We start from the raw sequence: 17,498 nt of genomic DNA, 5'->3' as shown, positions 1-17,498 counted from the left end.
GGGAACCTCCCCATCGCACCCACCTCAGATTTAGTTATAAGTTGGCACAGTACATAGGACCTTTAAAAACTGAACACAGATCAATCGAGAAAACAGGAAGAAGTTGTGTGTAACTATGAAAAAAATAAGCAAAATATACAAACTGAGTAGACCATGCGTAAGATAGGCAACATCAAGGATAATGTGAGCTCAGGGGCGCCGTGGTCCCGTGGTTACCGTGAACAGCTACGGAACGAAAGGTCCTAGGTTCAAGTCTTCCCTCGAGTGAAAAGTTTACTTTTTTTTTATTTTCGCAAAGTTATGATCTGTCCTTTCGTTCATTGACGTCTCTGTTCGCTGTAATAAGTTTAGTGTCTGTGTTTTGTGACCGCACCGCACCACAAAACCGTGCGATTAGTAGACGAAAGGACGTGCCTCTCCAATGGGAACCGAAAACATTTGATCGCAAGGTCATAGGTCAACCGATTCCTCCACAGAAAACACGTCTGATATATTCTATACGACACTGGTGACGGCATGTGCGTCACATGACAGGAATATGTTGTCGACTCAACTAACTTGTATACTTGGCGAATGGGTAAAAAGATTCTTCTACCTAGCCCGATTTAGGTTTTCTTGTGGATGTGATAATCACTCCCAAAAAAGTGATCGCATCGGACGGACAGATAATAAATATCTGAAAATAAAAAATTAAACTTTTCACTCGAGGGAAGACTTAACCCAAGGACCTCTCGTTCCGCAGCTGCTCACGCTAACCATGGGACCACGGCGCTCCTGAGCTCATATTATCCTTGATGTTGCCTATCTTGCACATGGACTACTCTGTTTGTATATTTTGCTTATTTTTTTCATAGTTCCACACAACTTCTTGTTTTCTCGATGGGGGTGGGGGGGGGGGGGTGCGATGGGTTGGTTCCCTTGTTAGGAATCGTTGACACAGTCTTCGCCTGCGTTTTCAGTTTTAAATCTTTCATTAATGCCGTTTCTTGGGTCCAACTGATAAGGTAAGCTGCAAAAGTATTTCATTGTTGGACTGAATAAGCGATCCTCCTTACTAAGTAAGTATTTGAAGAGCACAGGTTGCCGTTCTTCCGTAATAAGTTTTTAAATTTTCATCCAGTTTATCAGTAGTGTGGTGAAGGTTTTCCGTACACAGGGCGATTAACGAAGATATGCAAATATTTTAATATGTTATACTACAAGTAAAACTAAAGAAAAAAGTTCAAATAAACATAAGTCCGCCAATGTTTAGTTACTGAGTTACGGCTAATAAAAGATTTTGCTTGAAACTTAGCAACATCTCTAATGTGAAGCAATCGTAAAACTGTACGAGGTTAAAGTAAAGCATGTTTTCCATTTATTTTGTTTTTATTGGTCTGGTGAATGTAATAAAATGTGTCCCACACGTGTTTCTGCAGTAGTTTTCCAGAACATCCAGAGAAGCAAAGATTATTATAGAAGTAAATTTGTTCACTTTCCATTAAGAATGTAGAAACGTTTATGTCATTGTTGGCAACCGTTAGTGGGTTGTTTCAGTCGTTTCCTAACCTTGAAACGAGTTAGTCTACTGTATTGTTCAGTGAAAAAAGATAACAACAGTGTATTTAAATGAAACGAAATAGTAAATGTTGTAGTTCGTAGATTATTTATGAAATAGGGATGCCTTTCAATTTTACGACAGAGGATAAGTCGATATGGTGTTTTTTTACGGCAAATGTGATGGTAATGCCACGGCTGTAGTTATCGAATATCGTGTACGTTATCCAACCCGGAGGATTCCGAATGCACGAACCATTAGTGGAGTCTTTCGAGTGTTACGGGAGACAAGTTCTCTACCTAGCGTTCATAATCAGTACGAGCGCTCGATACGTGAAGACGATGATGAGGATATTATGGATGATGTTCAACGTGGCCCGGGCACCAGTACACGACGTATCTCGCAACGATTAGGCATTTCACAGTCTAAGGTATGGTGTACACTGAAGTACGATAATCTGTATCCTTACCATAAACAAAAAATGTGTCATTTACATCCGCGAGGTCCTGCCCTTCGTTTGGAGTTGTGAAACTGTTTAAATACAAATACATTTTATTTACTGATGAGTCACAGTTTACTCGAGATGGTATAAACAATTTACATAACGAGCACGTATGGTCTGGAGCAAACCCACATGCAACAGTGCAACGCAATTTCCAGCAGCGATTTAGCATAAATGTGTGGTGTTGTGTAGTCAACACACACTTTATTGGAGCATCATTTTCCCATGACGACTAACTGGCGGGACGCACAATTCCTTCAAGAAGAAATGCCCCACTTGCTCGGAGATGTTCCACTTGCTACGCGATTGCAAATATATTTTCAACATGACGGCGCGCCTCCACATTTCACCAACGCCGTTACTACACACTTAAATGAACATTTTCCCCAGAAATCGATTGGTCTTGGTGCTACGCGTTTGTGGCCACCCAGATCGCCCGATTTAACACCAATGGATTTTTGTGTATGTTGTGTATCGGGATGGATGAAAGATAGTTTATGATGACAAAGTCAATACACTTGAGTCATTACTTGCTTGCATTATGAATGCAATAGTCGAAATTAAGAACAACGCTGTGGAACTAAAACGAGCAACAAAATCTCTTCATACACGTGCACTTAAATGCATTGAACTCGGTGGAGACATTTTGAACATTTATTGTGAATGTATTGTGAAGCCGGCCGGAGTGGCCGAGCGGTTCTAGGCGCTACAGTCTGGAACCGCGCGACCGCTACGGTCGCAGGTTCGAATCCTGCCTCGGGCATGGATGTGTGTGATGTCCTTAGGTTAGTTAGGTTTAAGTAGTTCTAAGTTCTAGGGGACTGATGACCACAGATGTTAAGTCCCATAGTGCTCAGAGCCATTTGAACCATTTTTTTTTGTATTGTGAAATTGTATATACACTGTACAACTGCCTTAACGTTGAGCTTTGTTTTTTCCGGTTTAACATGAGTTTACGCATGCCATGGTATTAATAAAAGATCATCTGACACGCTAATACAGTTTCAGTTAACGTTACTATTATCATTTTTCCAAAATTAAATTCTCTACAACTTCTGTTGAAAACTATGTGCACTTGCCTGCAATTTAGAAAACAAATTAGGCAAAGTGGTTAATAAATTAAATATTTTACGAAATTACGTCTTTGCTTCTCTGGATGTTCTGGAAAACTACTGCAGATGCACTGTGGGATATTTTTTATAAGATTCACCGTATCGATAACAAGAAAATCCAACAAAAGAATTTTCACATCCTGAGGAGAAAGTTCGTGATGAAAATTTCATGAGAAGGTGTTGCCGCAGCGAAAAATGCCTTTGTTTTAATGATTGCCACCACAATCCTTGTATCATATCCGTGGCACTCTCTCCCCTTGTTTCGCGATAATACAAAACGAGCTGCCCTTCTTACAACTTTTCCGATGTCCTCTGTCAATTCTATCCGATGCGGATCCCAGCAGTACTCCAGCCGTACTGAAAGTAGTCTCTTTAGTAAACCTGTTACATTTTCTATGTGCTCTGCCAATAAATCGCCTTCTTTGGTTTCATTTCCCCCACAGCATCATCTGTGTGATCGTTCCAGTTTGTTATTCGTAATTGTAATCTCTAAGTATGTAGTTGAGTTTCCAACCTTTAGATTTGTGTGATTTACGTGTAACTGAAATTTAGCGGATTCTTTTTAATGCTCATGCTTCACACTTGTCATGATTTAGAATCCATTACCTCGTTTTGCACCATACAGATATATTGTCTAAATCAGTTTGCAATTCGTTTTGATCCTCTCATGGCTTACTTGACGGTAAATGGTTGTATCAAATGGTTCAAATGGCTCTGAGCACTATGCGAGTAAACTTCTGAGGTCATCAGTCGCCTAGAATTTAGAACTAATTAAACCTAACTATCCTAAGGACATCACACACAACCATGCCCGAGGCAGGATTCGAACCTGCGGCCGGAGCGGTCGCTCGGCTCCAGACTGCAGCGCCTAGAACCGCACGGCCACTCCGGCCGGCCAAATGGTAGTATCGTCAGCAAACAGTCTGAGAGGACTGCTCAAATTGCCCCCTATGTCATTTGTATAAATCAGGAACAATATAGGGCTTATAATACTTTTTCGGGGAACGCCAAATATTACTTCAGTTTTACTCGATGATTTTCTGTCGGTTATAACGAACTGTGTCCTTCCTGACAGGACATCACGAATCCAGTCACACAGCTGAGAAAATACTTCATAGGCAAGCAATTTATTTAGAAGTCGCTTGTGAAGAACGGTGTCGGAAACCTTCTGGAAATACGGACTCAATTTGACGTTCCCTGTCAACAGCACTCACTACTTTGTTAGAATAAAGAGGTGACTGCGTTTCACAAGAGCGATATTTTCGGAATCTGTATTAGCTATGTGTCAACAAACAGTTACCTCCGAGGTGATTCGTAACGTTCGAGGACGGTATATGTTTCAAAATCCTACAGTAAATCGACGTTAGTGATACGAGTGTGTAATTCAATGGATTACTCGTATTGTTTTTTGGTTTTAGAGTCCAACTATCTGAAATCGAAAGAAAAAGAAGTTAGGGACCCAGTGAAAACTACCTCTGATTGTGGGGCAGAATGGTTACTTCACTGTTCAGCTCCAGGGGCGCAGTTTAGGTTATGGAGGTAAGGTCACTCGAGAAAGATTCGTAAACTGATACTCAACGACACGGTACTAAATACACTTTAATGCACATTAAGCATGTACTAACAATAGTTGTAATGTAAACATGTACGTCTTGGTTACAAAACCATCAGAAGTTACAAGACTGAAGCAAAAAAGTCACACAACGAAAACTTTAGTCACTAACGATCAAAAAACTAGACAAATGTTACTGCCATAGTTGAGCAGCAGAGGTTGGCGCCGATCTTCATTCCGCCTTGTGCTCCGAGTGCTCCTTCTTACATCTTATTGTCCTTCGTGGATAAGACAAGGAAAAGTTGTTTCAGGTGTTTACGGAAATTCTCATCGACGATTGAAACAACGTAGGCTCTATTACTATCCTGATAGAATATTTAGGGGAACATATTATTCTCTCTGTAACAGCGTCGTCGGCGTATAACGGCATAATATCTGACCGCATGAATCAGATGACATCGTGTTTTGCGCCCAGTGGTATCCGAAACCACGACGCTGGGCTCAGGTCAGCATATGAACAGCTTCCAGACGTTATGTATTAGTCCACTGGGCGAGGTCAGTAACAGAGGATCCGTGATAGGCGTGTTAGCGGCCGAGACACAGATACGCTGGGTGGCTACGTCGAATTGTGTCGCGATAGTAACGCGATTTGTGATACAATTTCCTTACGACAATCACAAACCACTACGCGACATCCACGTTTTAAAACAGTAGACGTTCAATAAGATGTCTCCGATGGTCCCCTTCTAAAGGGAAGTGCTCCTGCCTCCAACCGAAAATTCCGTTTAGCATCTCGGCGATCCTCTGCTGACAATGGTGAGGGTCCACGTTACTCGATCTCTAGAATTTCACATCCGAAGTCTGATTACTATTACTTGTAATGTGAGACGCTCGTTCCAAAAACCGAAACGAGAGAAGCAAGCCCGTTATGCGGTTATCCTACAGTTCCGTTTCTTAATATTATCTAGTAAATAAAAAATAAAGTTCGACAACTTTGTGTATTGTCCGTTACACAGTGTGAAAACAAGCTGAAGTACAGCAGTTAACATGAGGTCTTGTGTTCCTTCTCTCGTTTACTGGCCGACAGAAGAGGCAAATAGAGAGACTGACAAATAACATCCACGGTATGGTCCTGGTGCGTAAACAATTGTTATAACTTTAATTTTAGAGTGCTGCACTTTCATACTGCTTAGTTTCGGTGAACTACAGCCAAGTCCGAGGAGCTTCTTCAGCAGTCTTTGTGTTTTGAAGATCACAAACACAGCTGTGCTTGGAGAACATCGCAAACAGCCCGGAGTCGTAACCCGGTGCTTGAAACAGTGTGTCGTAAAAGCAGCGCCAGGCGCGGAGCAACATCTTTACGTGCCGTGGAACTGCCGTTTTAGTAACCATAAAAAGCAGCCATGTCGTTTCATGTCGCGCTACGAAAAATTACCGCCCTAGGTTGCTTAAGCCCATAATATCTGGTCTAAAAAATTGTCGTCTGCGACGCCTTTTTCGTACTGTTAAATAAATGTACCATGAAATGCCAAATTAATCCTCTGTTCCAGAGCTAACATGACGTTTGGGCTGCTGTGTAAACGTGAAATAAACTTGATGCTTTCGTCCCTGCAGTTACATCCACTGGCTACAGTAGCGTGGTGACTGAGAACATTAGTACCTTTAAAATTTAGCCATGTCCGTATTAGAATTGTTTCCGTAACTACATATATCCTACAAAATTACACGTAAAAATTTTAGTGGCACATGAACAAAAAGATAGTTACAATCCCGGAGACAGTATACATGGAACACATTTTTTTCCGAATGTAGCAAAACACCTGTAATGTACAAAATACATCTATGAATTCGGTATAGCTGTAGCGCAATCGATACTTCGTGTGGCTACCATACGGTCGCAGGTTCGAATCCTGCCTCGGGCATGGATGTGTGTGATGTCCTTAGGTTAGTTAGGTTTAAGTAGTTCTAAGTTCTAGGGGACTGATGGCCAAAGCAGTTGAGTCCCATAGTGCTCAGAGCCATTTGAACCATTTTGTGGCTACCACAAGCAGCAATATAGTGCGTAAAGTGATGTTATTACTACAGAGATTGAGTGAGGCATGCGACGAGTTTATATTTTTTTGTTCTAAAAAGATTCGCTGAGGATAATGGAAATCACCTCATACATCGACAAAAAGGAAATAATGCAAGTAATCCCTATAGACCATTGCATTTTATGTATAAACCAGAAGTCGTGAAGGATATGTATGTGCTTACGCTTGGAAGTCACCGCGCCTCTGAACGCATGCATTTCATGAATGGCAGAAGAATGGTAACTGGGCATCTGAACATAAGTTGGCAGTCACTCGTGATGGGAACGGTCCTCAGCTTCAGTCCAATACCTACCTGTTGTGATGAACTGCAAGATGTACGCATATAACGGATTGTTGGGACTTGTAATTGCGACAGCTGCATGTAGAGCAGGCTGCACATGTGACAAGGTCACAATGTCTTCATTAAGTCGCCCTCACACAGGATGCGTACGCCTACGTGGGCATGACGTGTCACTGATTTTGTATGCTCACAGCGCAGAATTCCACATTATGCAGTATACTTAAGGGTTCACGTCAGTAATAAGTTGTTCAAATTTTCTGAACGTGCCGTATTATTTTAATAAGCATATCACACCCGTACTGAGTATGTAAGAACGTAAAAGTAAATTTGTTAAATGTCACTCTTCAAAGTATTTTTTAAAATGTGTTTCTTTATTTCACCAATCTGTGTAAATGGAAATAGGAAATTCTATACTTGATCACATCGCTGTAACATACGTTGGGTGTGTGTCCTTCGAGTCATAGAGTATGTCACAAAAATGTTATACCGTCCAAAATCTAAGTGCAAATATGTTAGTTTTTCACCAGTCGAGAAGACGAATCTTACGTGGTTAAACGCAAATAATATATCATAGTACTTTGTTTCTCTTTTTTCTTCCATTCCTCTTATTTTTGCCGCCCCAGACAGTTTTCTCGTTACATCCAACAATTATATGGCCGTGTTACTGCAGGCGAAAAACTGCAGCAGAAGTAATGCCTGTTACTTCCGTACAGCCCTTGAAAATGGAGTTGAAGCATCGAAACCATGATTGCCACAGGTTCTGGAAATCAGGGAGTATCAGGGAATTTCAAAAATGGGTTCAAATGGCTGTGAGCACTATGGGACTTAACATCTGAGGTCATGTCTCCTAGAACTTAGAACTACTTAAACCTAACTAACCTAAGGACATCACACACACCCATGACCGAGGCAGGATTCGAACCTGCGACCGTAGCGGTCGCGCGGTTTCAGACTGAAGCGCCTAGAACCGCTCGGCCACACCGGCCGGCCAGGGAATTCCAAACACCTCAGAAAAACCAGGGAAATATCAGGGGAAATTTGAAAAAAACGCTGGAAAAATCTCATTTTTGTCTTTGTAGATGAAATGGTTTGTTTACTGAGGTATGATGCATCATCATTGGCTGGGTGCAGCTGAGTATGTGCGCCGCTTCCCTACTCCCTCATTTCTTCAGCTTCTTCCCTTCCTACCACTCCCCTCAACTTGCAGCCAGTGCTGCCACCACTTGTTGTCGCAAGCCTAACAGCTACTGACTAGAGACAGGGAGGTGTGAGGAGTGATTCTCAGAGACTGTAGGCACAGCGTCCGGAGACGGCGATCATGTGTGCATGAGTTGTGTCCGATTGGTTGTGTGAATGTGTGTGCTCTCGTTATCTGACAAAAGCTGTGGCTGGAAATTTAGTTGTAAGAGTGTCCTTGTCTTTATTATGTGCCCGTCTGCGGCTCAGCAATCACTTTTATGGTGAGCTGCTACGTATCCTCATTATTATTGATTCTCAAAGTATTTGAATGGCTCTGAGCACTATGGGACTCAACTGCTGAGGTCATTAGTCCCCTAGAACTTAGAACTAGTTAAACCTAACTAACCTAAGGACATCACACACATCCATGCCCGAGGCGGGATTCGAACCTGCGACCGTAGCGGTCTCGCGGTTCCAGACTGCAGCGCCAGAACCGCGCGGCCACTTCGGCCGGCAAAGTATTTGAATAAGTTATTTGTTGCATGGATTGAATCACCGTGGTCTTATTTCATCAACGTGCTGTCTGTGGCTCGTGAACAGGTGTCCACGACGGGCCAAAACCAGAGGCCGTTTCTGCGGGAATCTGGAATGGATCAGGCCTGCCGATCTTAAGCCATTCGACTCCCACTGATGTGGAGGCGTTGTCCGTCGGATCTAGTCTCACCGACCTGCCCACAGGCCAGGTCTGCTTTTGTGTGTGTGTGTGTGGGGGGGGGGCTTAATGCAGTGGTGGATTTCATAGTTTATCCTTGGACCCAGGACTGCCATGCACCTCAGCAGGCCAGAGACCATGGGCGACGGATTTCAGGGATTGCATCTGTCTCACCGCAAGTACGTTGAACAGCATGGCGTTTTGTAGACATTTTATTTGTTCTAGTACATCTTGGCACTTCAAAAGTAGGTTATATGTTAGAAAGTCTGAACGATAAGAAGAAGAGAAATGTGTCAGTCTCTGTCGGTTTGTACGCTATGTACTAATTTATTTCTCGAAAGAAAAATCACACAATATGTGTAAAATAATGGATATAACGTACTGGGTAATAACCGACAATAACGAACGTAGTTGAACAACATTTCATTGGCGGTCAGCTACAGTTTTGGTTTACACCCCGCATTCTTCTTTCAACAGGCAAATTTTTTTCTGAAGTTATTTCTGAAATCAGAGAAGGTATTTTGAATCCATCTTGCGACTCGAAGGAAAATTTTTGCTCACATCACGGAACGCCATCTGCTTGCAAGTTTTTTCAGATATTTACTCGATTGCGTTATTGTTTCTTGTACCATAGCTGCAGAGACAGATTGTCAACTTACGTCTTAACTTACCGTTAAGATCTCAAAATTTGTCAAAGAAAAATGCTAAAACTTGTCTGGGAATCAGGGAAATATCAGGGAATTTCACTTGGGGAAAATTATGGTAACTCTGGGAACGCATTGGGCAATAATAAGGAAATAAAAACATTATGACCGAAGACGGAATATTATTAATTAATATATCCCTCACCTAGTACATCGTGGACAAAAACGTGACATAATAGGGCTTACAACGTCGCTTGTTGGATCAAGCAGATGTATTTCATTACATCTTCTGCATTAGGCAGTTTTTGTACCGGAACTTGCGTGTTACAAACATACGCTGTTTCAAAGCGCCGATTTATCGAAGCACATTTTTAAAAATCAAGCTTCTTATGCGACTAGCAATACATAAATGATAAAAAGACTATATCCGTGGTATCTCCTGGTGCAAGTGGATAAACGAGAAAGTTTATTTTTTATTAATTTATTCTCAACCAATGGCTACCTACATCACCACTTATGTAAAAGTGAAAAATTTGTGCTAGCCACTTGTTTATATCTTAGTTTATCTCAAATACGAGGTATAGGGTATTTGGTATCATACTGCTTTGAAATGCAGGAACCTGCGTTCATTTTCCTGGCATGCATCTAATTTTGTCGCAAATGTGTAAAATTTTATTACAGAAATGATACAATATGTTTATAACTTTCTATTTAACATGTTACTCGGCACTGTATGCGCTGGTGTCCCAACAGCATCTGTAGGGCGCTCATATTCGATAATCGCTGATGAGTTCAACGCAACTGTTTCACGTTCGTAGAATTCGAGTTCGAAAATCAGACTGTACATGTGGACAAGTGTCATGTACTTGTCACTTGTACACGCGTGGCGGAACTGCAAACAGCTCAGTTGCGTATGCGTGGTTTCTTGCTATTTATTCAAACAAAATAATAGTTTAAAATAACCTAGTAGAAACGATGTTCTTCTTTTACAGTGAAGTCCTTAACTCAGTTTCAACTGAAGTGACACATTGGTTTTCGAAGTTAAAAGACTTTTTCACATACACAAATGAGACAAAACGTCATGACCACCTGCTTCATAGCAAGTTGGTCTCGCTGTGGAAAGCAATAGAGAAGCGGTTCTGCGTGCCATGGATTCCAGAAGTCCTTGGCATGTTACTGGAGGTACATGTCAACAGATGTCTACGCACAGGTCACAAATTAAAAAATTTCAAATTTGTGTGAAATCTTATGGGACTTAACTGCTAAGGTCATCAGTCCCTAAGCTTACACACTACTTAACCTAAATTATCCTAAGGACACACACACACACACACACACACACACACACACACACACACACATGTCCAAAGGAGGACTCGATCCTCCGCTGGGACCAGCTGCACAGTCCATGACTGCAGCGCCCCAGACCGCTCGGCTAATCCCGCGCGGCCGCACAGGTCACACAGTTGTCGTAAAATTACAGGCGTGTGTTTTATGGGCGCGGAGCTAGTGTCCGATAGTTTCCTAGATGGGTTCCATCTGGTTCAGATTAGGCTAATATGGTGGCCAAAGCGCTAACGTGAGTTCACCAACATGCTACTCAAGCGATTGGTAGTACGATAGTAGCGATATGATACGGACGGTTGTGACGTCATGCAGGTATGCAGCAGGTGCGTGATAATATTCACGTAGTCTACAGCTGTCATGATGCCTTCTATTAGTACCACAGGTCCCAGGGAAGCCGAAGTGGAATTTCCACACGGACCTGCGTAAGTGGCGCGGTGCCGTTCACCTGGATGATGGCTATCCGGATACAGGCATTGAACTGGTGTGACAAGAAACGTTATTCATCCGACCAAGCAAAACTTTGTTTCCATTACCCCGTGCCCACTGCAATCGTAGTGGAGGATGTCGTTGAGTCAACATGGGAGCACGTACGGGTCGTCTGCTACGGAGCCCCATGTTCAACAATGTGTGCTGAACTGTATGCTCCTAAACACTTGCGTCAGCACCAGCATTGTACTGTGTCGACAGCTCGGCCACAGATCGCTCCCTACTGTAGTTCACAGAGTGGAGCAGCCACTGTCATCGACATTCTGTGACGAGGCGTGGACGCCAAAATTTCCGCCTACGTGTGGTTTCACCATTCTCAGCCACCATGCATAAAAACTGAAGAGCTGACGACAGTAGCACTTGAACAACAGATCGGCGTGACCCTTTCCTTCATGCTTGTACCTAGGCGACGGACCCTAACAATCTGTCCTTTATCAAAGTCGCTTATGTCAGTGGATTTCCCCATTCGCGGCGCGGTTCGTCGCTAGAGTGGTTCACCATTCGTCTCTGCGCTGCGCATTATATAGGTGTACTAATCGCGCAAATTAAATTGACACGCGGCGTGCCGACTCATGAGAGGTGATTGATTCGATAAAAATCGAATGCATTCAACCGGCAGTGTCAGCTTTCCCTCGCTGCCAACCTAACCTGACATGGCTAGCAGCAAGAATTAGAGTTAGTGCGTCGTCTGTAACAGAGTTAATACACTCCTGGAAATTGAAATAAGAACACCGTGAATTCATTGTCCTAGGAAGGGGAAACTTTATTGACACATTCCTGGGGTCAGATACATCACATGATCACACTGACAGAACCACAGGCACATAGACACAGGCAACAGAGCATGCACAATGTCGGCACGAGTACAGTGTATATCCACCTTTCGCAGCAATGCAGGCTGCTATTCTCCCATGGAGACGATCGTAGAGATGCTGGATGTAGTCCTGTGGAACGGCTTGCCATGCCATTTCCACCTGGCGCCTCAGTTGGACCAGCGTTCGTGCTGGACGTGCAGACCGCGTGAGACGACGCTTCATCCAGTCCCAAACATGCTCAATGAGGGACAGATCCGGAGATCTTGCTGGCCAGGGTAGTTGACTTACACCTTCTAGAGCACGTTGGGTGGCACGGGATACATGCGGACGTGCATTGTCCTGTTGGAACAGCAAGTTCCCTTGCCGGTCTAGGAATGGTAGAACGATGGGTTCGATGACGGTTTGGATGTACCGTGCACTATTCAGTGTCCCCTCGACGATTACCAGTGGTGTACGGCCAGTGTAGGAGATCGCTCCCCACACCATGATGCCGGGTGTTGGCCCTGTGTGCCTCGGTCGTATGCAGTCCTGATTGTGGCGCTCACCTGCACGGCGCCAAACACGCATACGACCATCATTGGCACCAAGGCAGAAGCGACTTTCATCGCTGAAGACGACACGTCTCCATTCGTCCCTCCATTCACGCCTGTCGCGACACTACTGGAGACGGGCTGCACGATGTTGGGGCGTGAGCGGAAGACGGCCTAACGGTGTGCGGGACCGTAGCCCAGCTTCATGGAGACGGTTGCGAATGGTCCTCGCCGATACCCCAGGAGCAACAGTGTCCCTAATTTGCTGGGAAGTGGCGGTGAGGTCCCCTACGGCACTGCGTAGGATCCTACGGTCTTGGCGTGCATTCGTGCGTCGCTGCGGTCCGGTCCCAGGTCGACGGGCACGTGCACCTTCCGCCGACCACTGGCGACAACATCGATGTACTGTGGAGACCTCACGCCCCACGTGTTGAGCAATTCGGCGGTACGTCCACCAGGCCTCCCGCATGCCCACTATACGCCCTCGCTCAAAGTCCGTCAACTGCACATACGGTTCACGTCCACGCTGTCGCGGCATGCTACCAGTGTTAAAGACTGCGATGGAGCTCCGTATGCCACGGCAAACTGGCTGACACTGACGGCGGCGGTGCACAAATGCTGCGCAGCTAGCGCCATTCGACGGCCAACACCGCGGTTCCTGGTGTGTCCGCTGTGCCGTGCGTGTGATCATTGCTTGTACAGCCCTCTCGCAGTGTCCGGAGCAAGTATGGTGGGTCTGACACACCGGTGTCAATGTGTTCTTTTTTCCATTTCCAGGAGTGTAGTTGCTTTAGCGTAGTGCATATCACTTCTGTGTTATGCGTAATTAGAATTGAAGTAGTATATCTTAATGACATATAGTACGTGTTGGCCGGTCGGAGTTGCCGAGCGGTTCTAGGCGCTACAGTCTGGAACCGCGCGACCGCTACGGTCGCAGGTTCGAATCCTGCCTCGAGCATGAATGTGTGTGATGTCCTTAGGTTAGTTTGGTTTAAGTAGTTCTAAGTTCTAGGGGACTGATGACCTGAGATGTTAAGTCCCATAGTGCTCAGAGCCATCTTACTTACTGACGTATCCATTGCTAATGATTACGTAGTGTAGTTCCTGTGAAATATCTATAAGAAATGTATTTATCAAATCTGATACAAAGAAGTTTTTACGTAGATTCTTCATATATATATATATATATATATATATATATATATATATATATATATATATATATATATATAACAAAAAAAGAAACAAGCAAACAGTATGAAGTCTGCGAAAAGTCATTCAACTTCAGACACTCTACAGGTATCGTCAGCTTTTTCTGAACAGAGACCTAGTGATTCACTGGATTCGCCTGTGCCAACAGTAAAACTGATGTTGTCATAGGTAACATCAGTTATACCGTCGTTCGTCCAGTACTCCTCCAATACTGTTCCACCTTACAATAGTAATCTGTCCAGTCTTCTCCAGTGACTGACATCAGAGAATCGTCCGCACGCTTTCGGAGATTTTCCGCAGACGTTTACTTTCCCCCACGCAAGTTCGACTGCGTTTAGGACACAGTTACAGTGCGGCAATCGTATCACTCTGTGATCTTGGCTGGTGACCAGTGCGTCGACAGCGTAGCACGTTGCGACAGGTTTATGTAGTTGCATTAAGGAGCAAAGAGCCTTATTTTTCGAGGTCCAGTCGCACTCTGTTATGATGGTAGCCACTCGAGCCACCGTCATTGAGTCATAAGAAGTGGGATGTTTGTCCAGCTTCCTACTATGATAGGACGCACGGTCTAGAACTGAGTTACGGAGGAAGACAAGGTAATACTATTTCTTCAAACTATTTTTTCAAAGTTATTCGAGTTCACGTAGCCGTGGTAATCTCCTTGGTTCGGGCTCTTAAAGAACTTGAGGTAAGATGCCCTCACAAAACCTTCCTCCGAACCGACAGATGATACTATTAATCTCTTGGAGGCTCTTCTCCAAGTGTCGCACCACCCATTTCTTCGGTTTACCGACAATTGCCACAGGTGAGGTTGTTAGCGAGCAAACATTCGTCTAGCTGGAATATTTCGTTTCCTGCCTCCCTACTGGCTTGGTCTCTACAAAAAAATCTAGATCTCCATTCCACAATGTGCTCACGTGCGAGTAACAAGGTTCTCTTGTTTTGAGACCTTTTCTACGTGAAGCCCATTACCTTCAAAACTGTCCTAAGTTAGTACAACACCAATTCCAACTTGTTTTAGATCTCAAAACTAGCAGCAGTTTCTTTATGTTGGGAACAATTTTCTGCATCGCATAGAAGTCTCTTACTATATCACTAATGACGAGCTTGTCAAAGTCATTCAGTGCCTTCTGCATGTCTCCTATTAAAGGACTGAAAGCAACGTCACTTCAAAACTCTGATCACATTTTACAGTGAACGAAAAAGAAATTCATATGCAGAAGAGCGATCTATTGAAGGACAGTGGAACAAGTAGACTACTGAACTAAACAATCTTTTCTTCTTATGGGTTCTTGGAGACTGTCTCGTATTAGTCTCGGTAAATATTTTTATCACCTCATACCGGACAGGCTACTTCCTGTGTACTTACTGGCTATCCGCCCACACTGTGACAACAGGTAGAACAGTTCCTTCTCCGTTTATTCACTCATAACAGTATGTTATGTCATTAAGCACTACTTCGCATGCTTCGCTACGTAACATTTTATCCACTTTACGTATTGGATTGGAAGGAGTGATAACTCCACGGAAGAACAAGCATCCCAAATTCAGTACAGTTGTAAACAGTACTTACTCACGATAAAAAACTCAGCACACCGAAGGCAACATAGAACGAATAAAATAACGAGACTGACCAGCACCTTTGTTAGACGAAGATTGGCAGCACCAAAACAAGTTAAAATCGGATCAAAGTTCTACACTGTCTTTAAAGTTTGGTCTATTCCGCTTCTCTTCCCCCTCCGCTCCCCTCCCCCCCCCCCCCCGCCCCCTTCCGCCACCCCATCCACTGATCGTCAACTTAGTCTCCGCGATTAGTGCTTCTACTTTCGTTACCGCGTCATTTTCTGACAACGCCACACCAGACATGTTCACTCTCTCCTTGGGCAGTGGTCATTAATGTTTTAGCTTATCGATGTACTCGCAGACAGTAGTACGTCTAATTACACGCCACTAACGGAAATAGTGGAACGTGTGATATAAATATTACGTCACTCAAGCAGATGAACATAAGTTCACGAGGGCATTCTGTCGTGAAAGACTGATTCGTGATTTGCAATGGTTTAACGACGAACATAGTAAATTCGTGCTCAAGGGCGTGGTCTTGGTTAAGCGCATCGTTCTCGAACGTCTGACAAGGTTGGCTATAACGGCGACGCGGCGACGTGCCGCAAGCCATTCACATCCCCGAATGTTGAATGTACGAGGGTGAGTCAAATGAAAACCTTAAATTTGTAATAACAAATCGAAATTTCGCGCCGTTATCCTGTAAGTTGGTAAGCGTGCTACAAACAGCGTGCAAAATGGTCTGTAGGTGGCAGCATAGTGCAGATGCACACATACCGTCGTAGTATCAGAATAAAGATAGGGCAACGCCGCTTGCGACTTGCATCAGGCAAGAACAGCGTTCTGTTATTCGGTTTTTGCGTAGTGAAGGTGTGAAACCTATTGAAATTCATCGACGAATGAAGGTTCAGTACGGTGATGCATGTTTGTCACAGCAGGAAGTCTACGAATGGAGTAGGAAGTTCACAAATGGCGTGACTTCAGTGGAAGATGCTCCTCGTCCAGGTCAGGCACAACGAGTTGTGACTCCACAGAACATTGCAGCAGTTGAAGCCATAGTGAAGGAAAACCGCCGAGTGACACTGAATGACATTGCAGCATGTTTACAGATTAGTCATGGGTCAGCACACCACATTGTCCATGATGTGCTCCAGTTTCACAAAGTGTCTGCAAGATGGGTGCCACGGCAGCTGACTCCTGAAATGAGAGAACGACGTGTTGATGCTTGTGAAGAACTTCCTCGGCGCTTTGAACGAGAAGATGATGGCTTCCTTGCAAGAATCGTTACTACTGGGAACGAAACCTGGGTCCACTTCCACCAACCGGAAACGAAGAGAGCGAGCAAGGAATGGCGCCATTCGTTATCACCAAAACCAAAGAAGTTTCGAACAGAACCTTCAGCAGGGAAGATAATGCTGTCTCTCTTTTGGGACGGAAAAGGCGTCATTTTGGAGCATTACATGCCTAGAGGGACCACTGTCACCAGTGCACGATACACAGATCTCCTAAAAAACTCATCTCCGGCCTGCAGTCAAATCAAAGCGTCGTGGATTACTGTCAGAAGGTGTCCTTTTGCAACATGACAATGCAAAGCCCCACACTGTCAATACAACAGTTGCAACCATCACAGAACTGCATTTTGAGTGTCTTCCTCAGCCACCATACTCACCAGACCTTGCCCCAAGTGATTTCCATATGTTTGGACCACTCAAAGACGCATTGGGAGGAAGTAAGTTCTGACGAAGAGGTACGCCACGCGGTGCATGAGTGGTTGCACAGACTACCAAAAGAATTTTTTTCTAAAGGAATTTATGCACTTTGTAAGCGCTGGAGGACTTGCATTGAGTGTGGGGGAGATGATGTTGAAAAATGATACAGCTTTGTACCACTTCTGCACAATAAATAATATTTAAAAACATATTTAAGGTTTTCAT

Source organism: Schistocerca nitens, chromosome 1, assembly GCF_023898315.1.
Source record: "Schistocerca nitens isolate TAMUIC-IGC-003100 chromosome 1, iqSchNite1.1, whole genome shotgun sequence".
NCBI classification, from domain to species: domain Eukaryota; kingdom Metazoa; phylum Arthropoda; class Insecta; order Orthoptera; family Acrididae; genus Schistocerca; species Schistocerca nitens.
Note: the sequence above shows the minus strand (reverse complement) of the source record.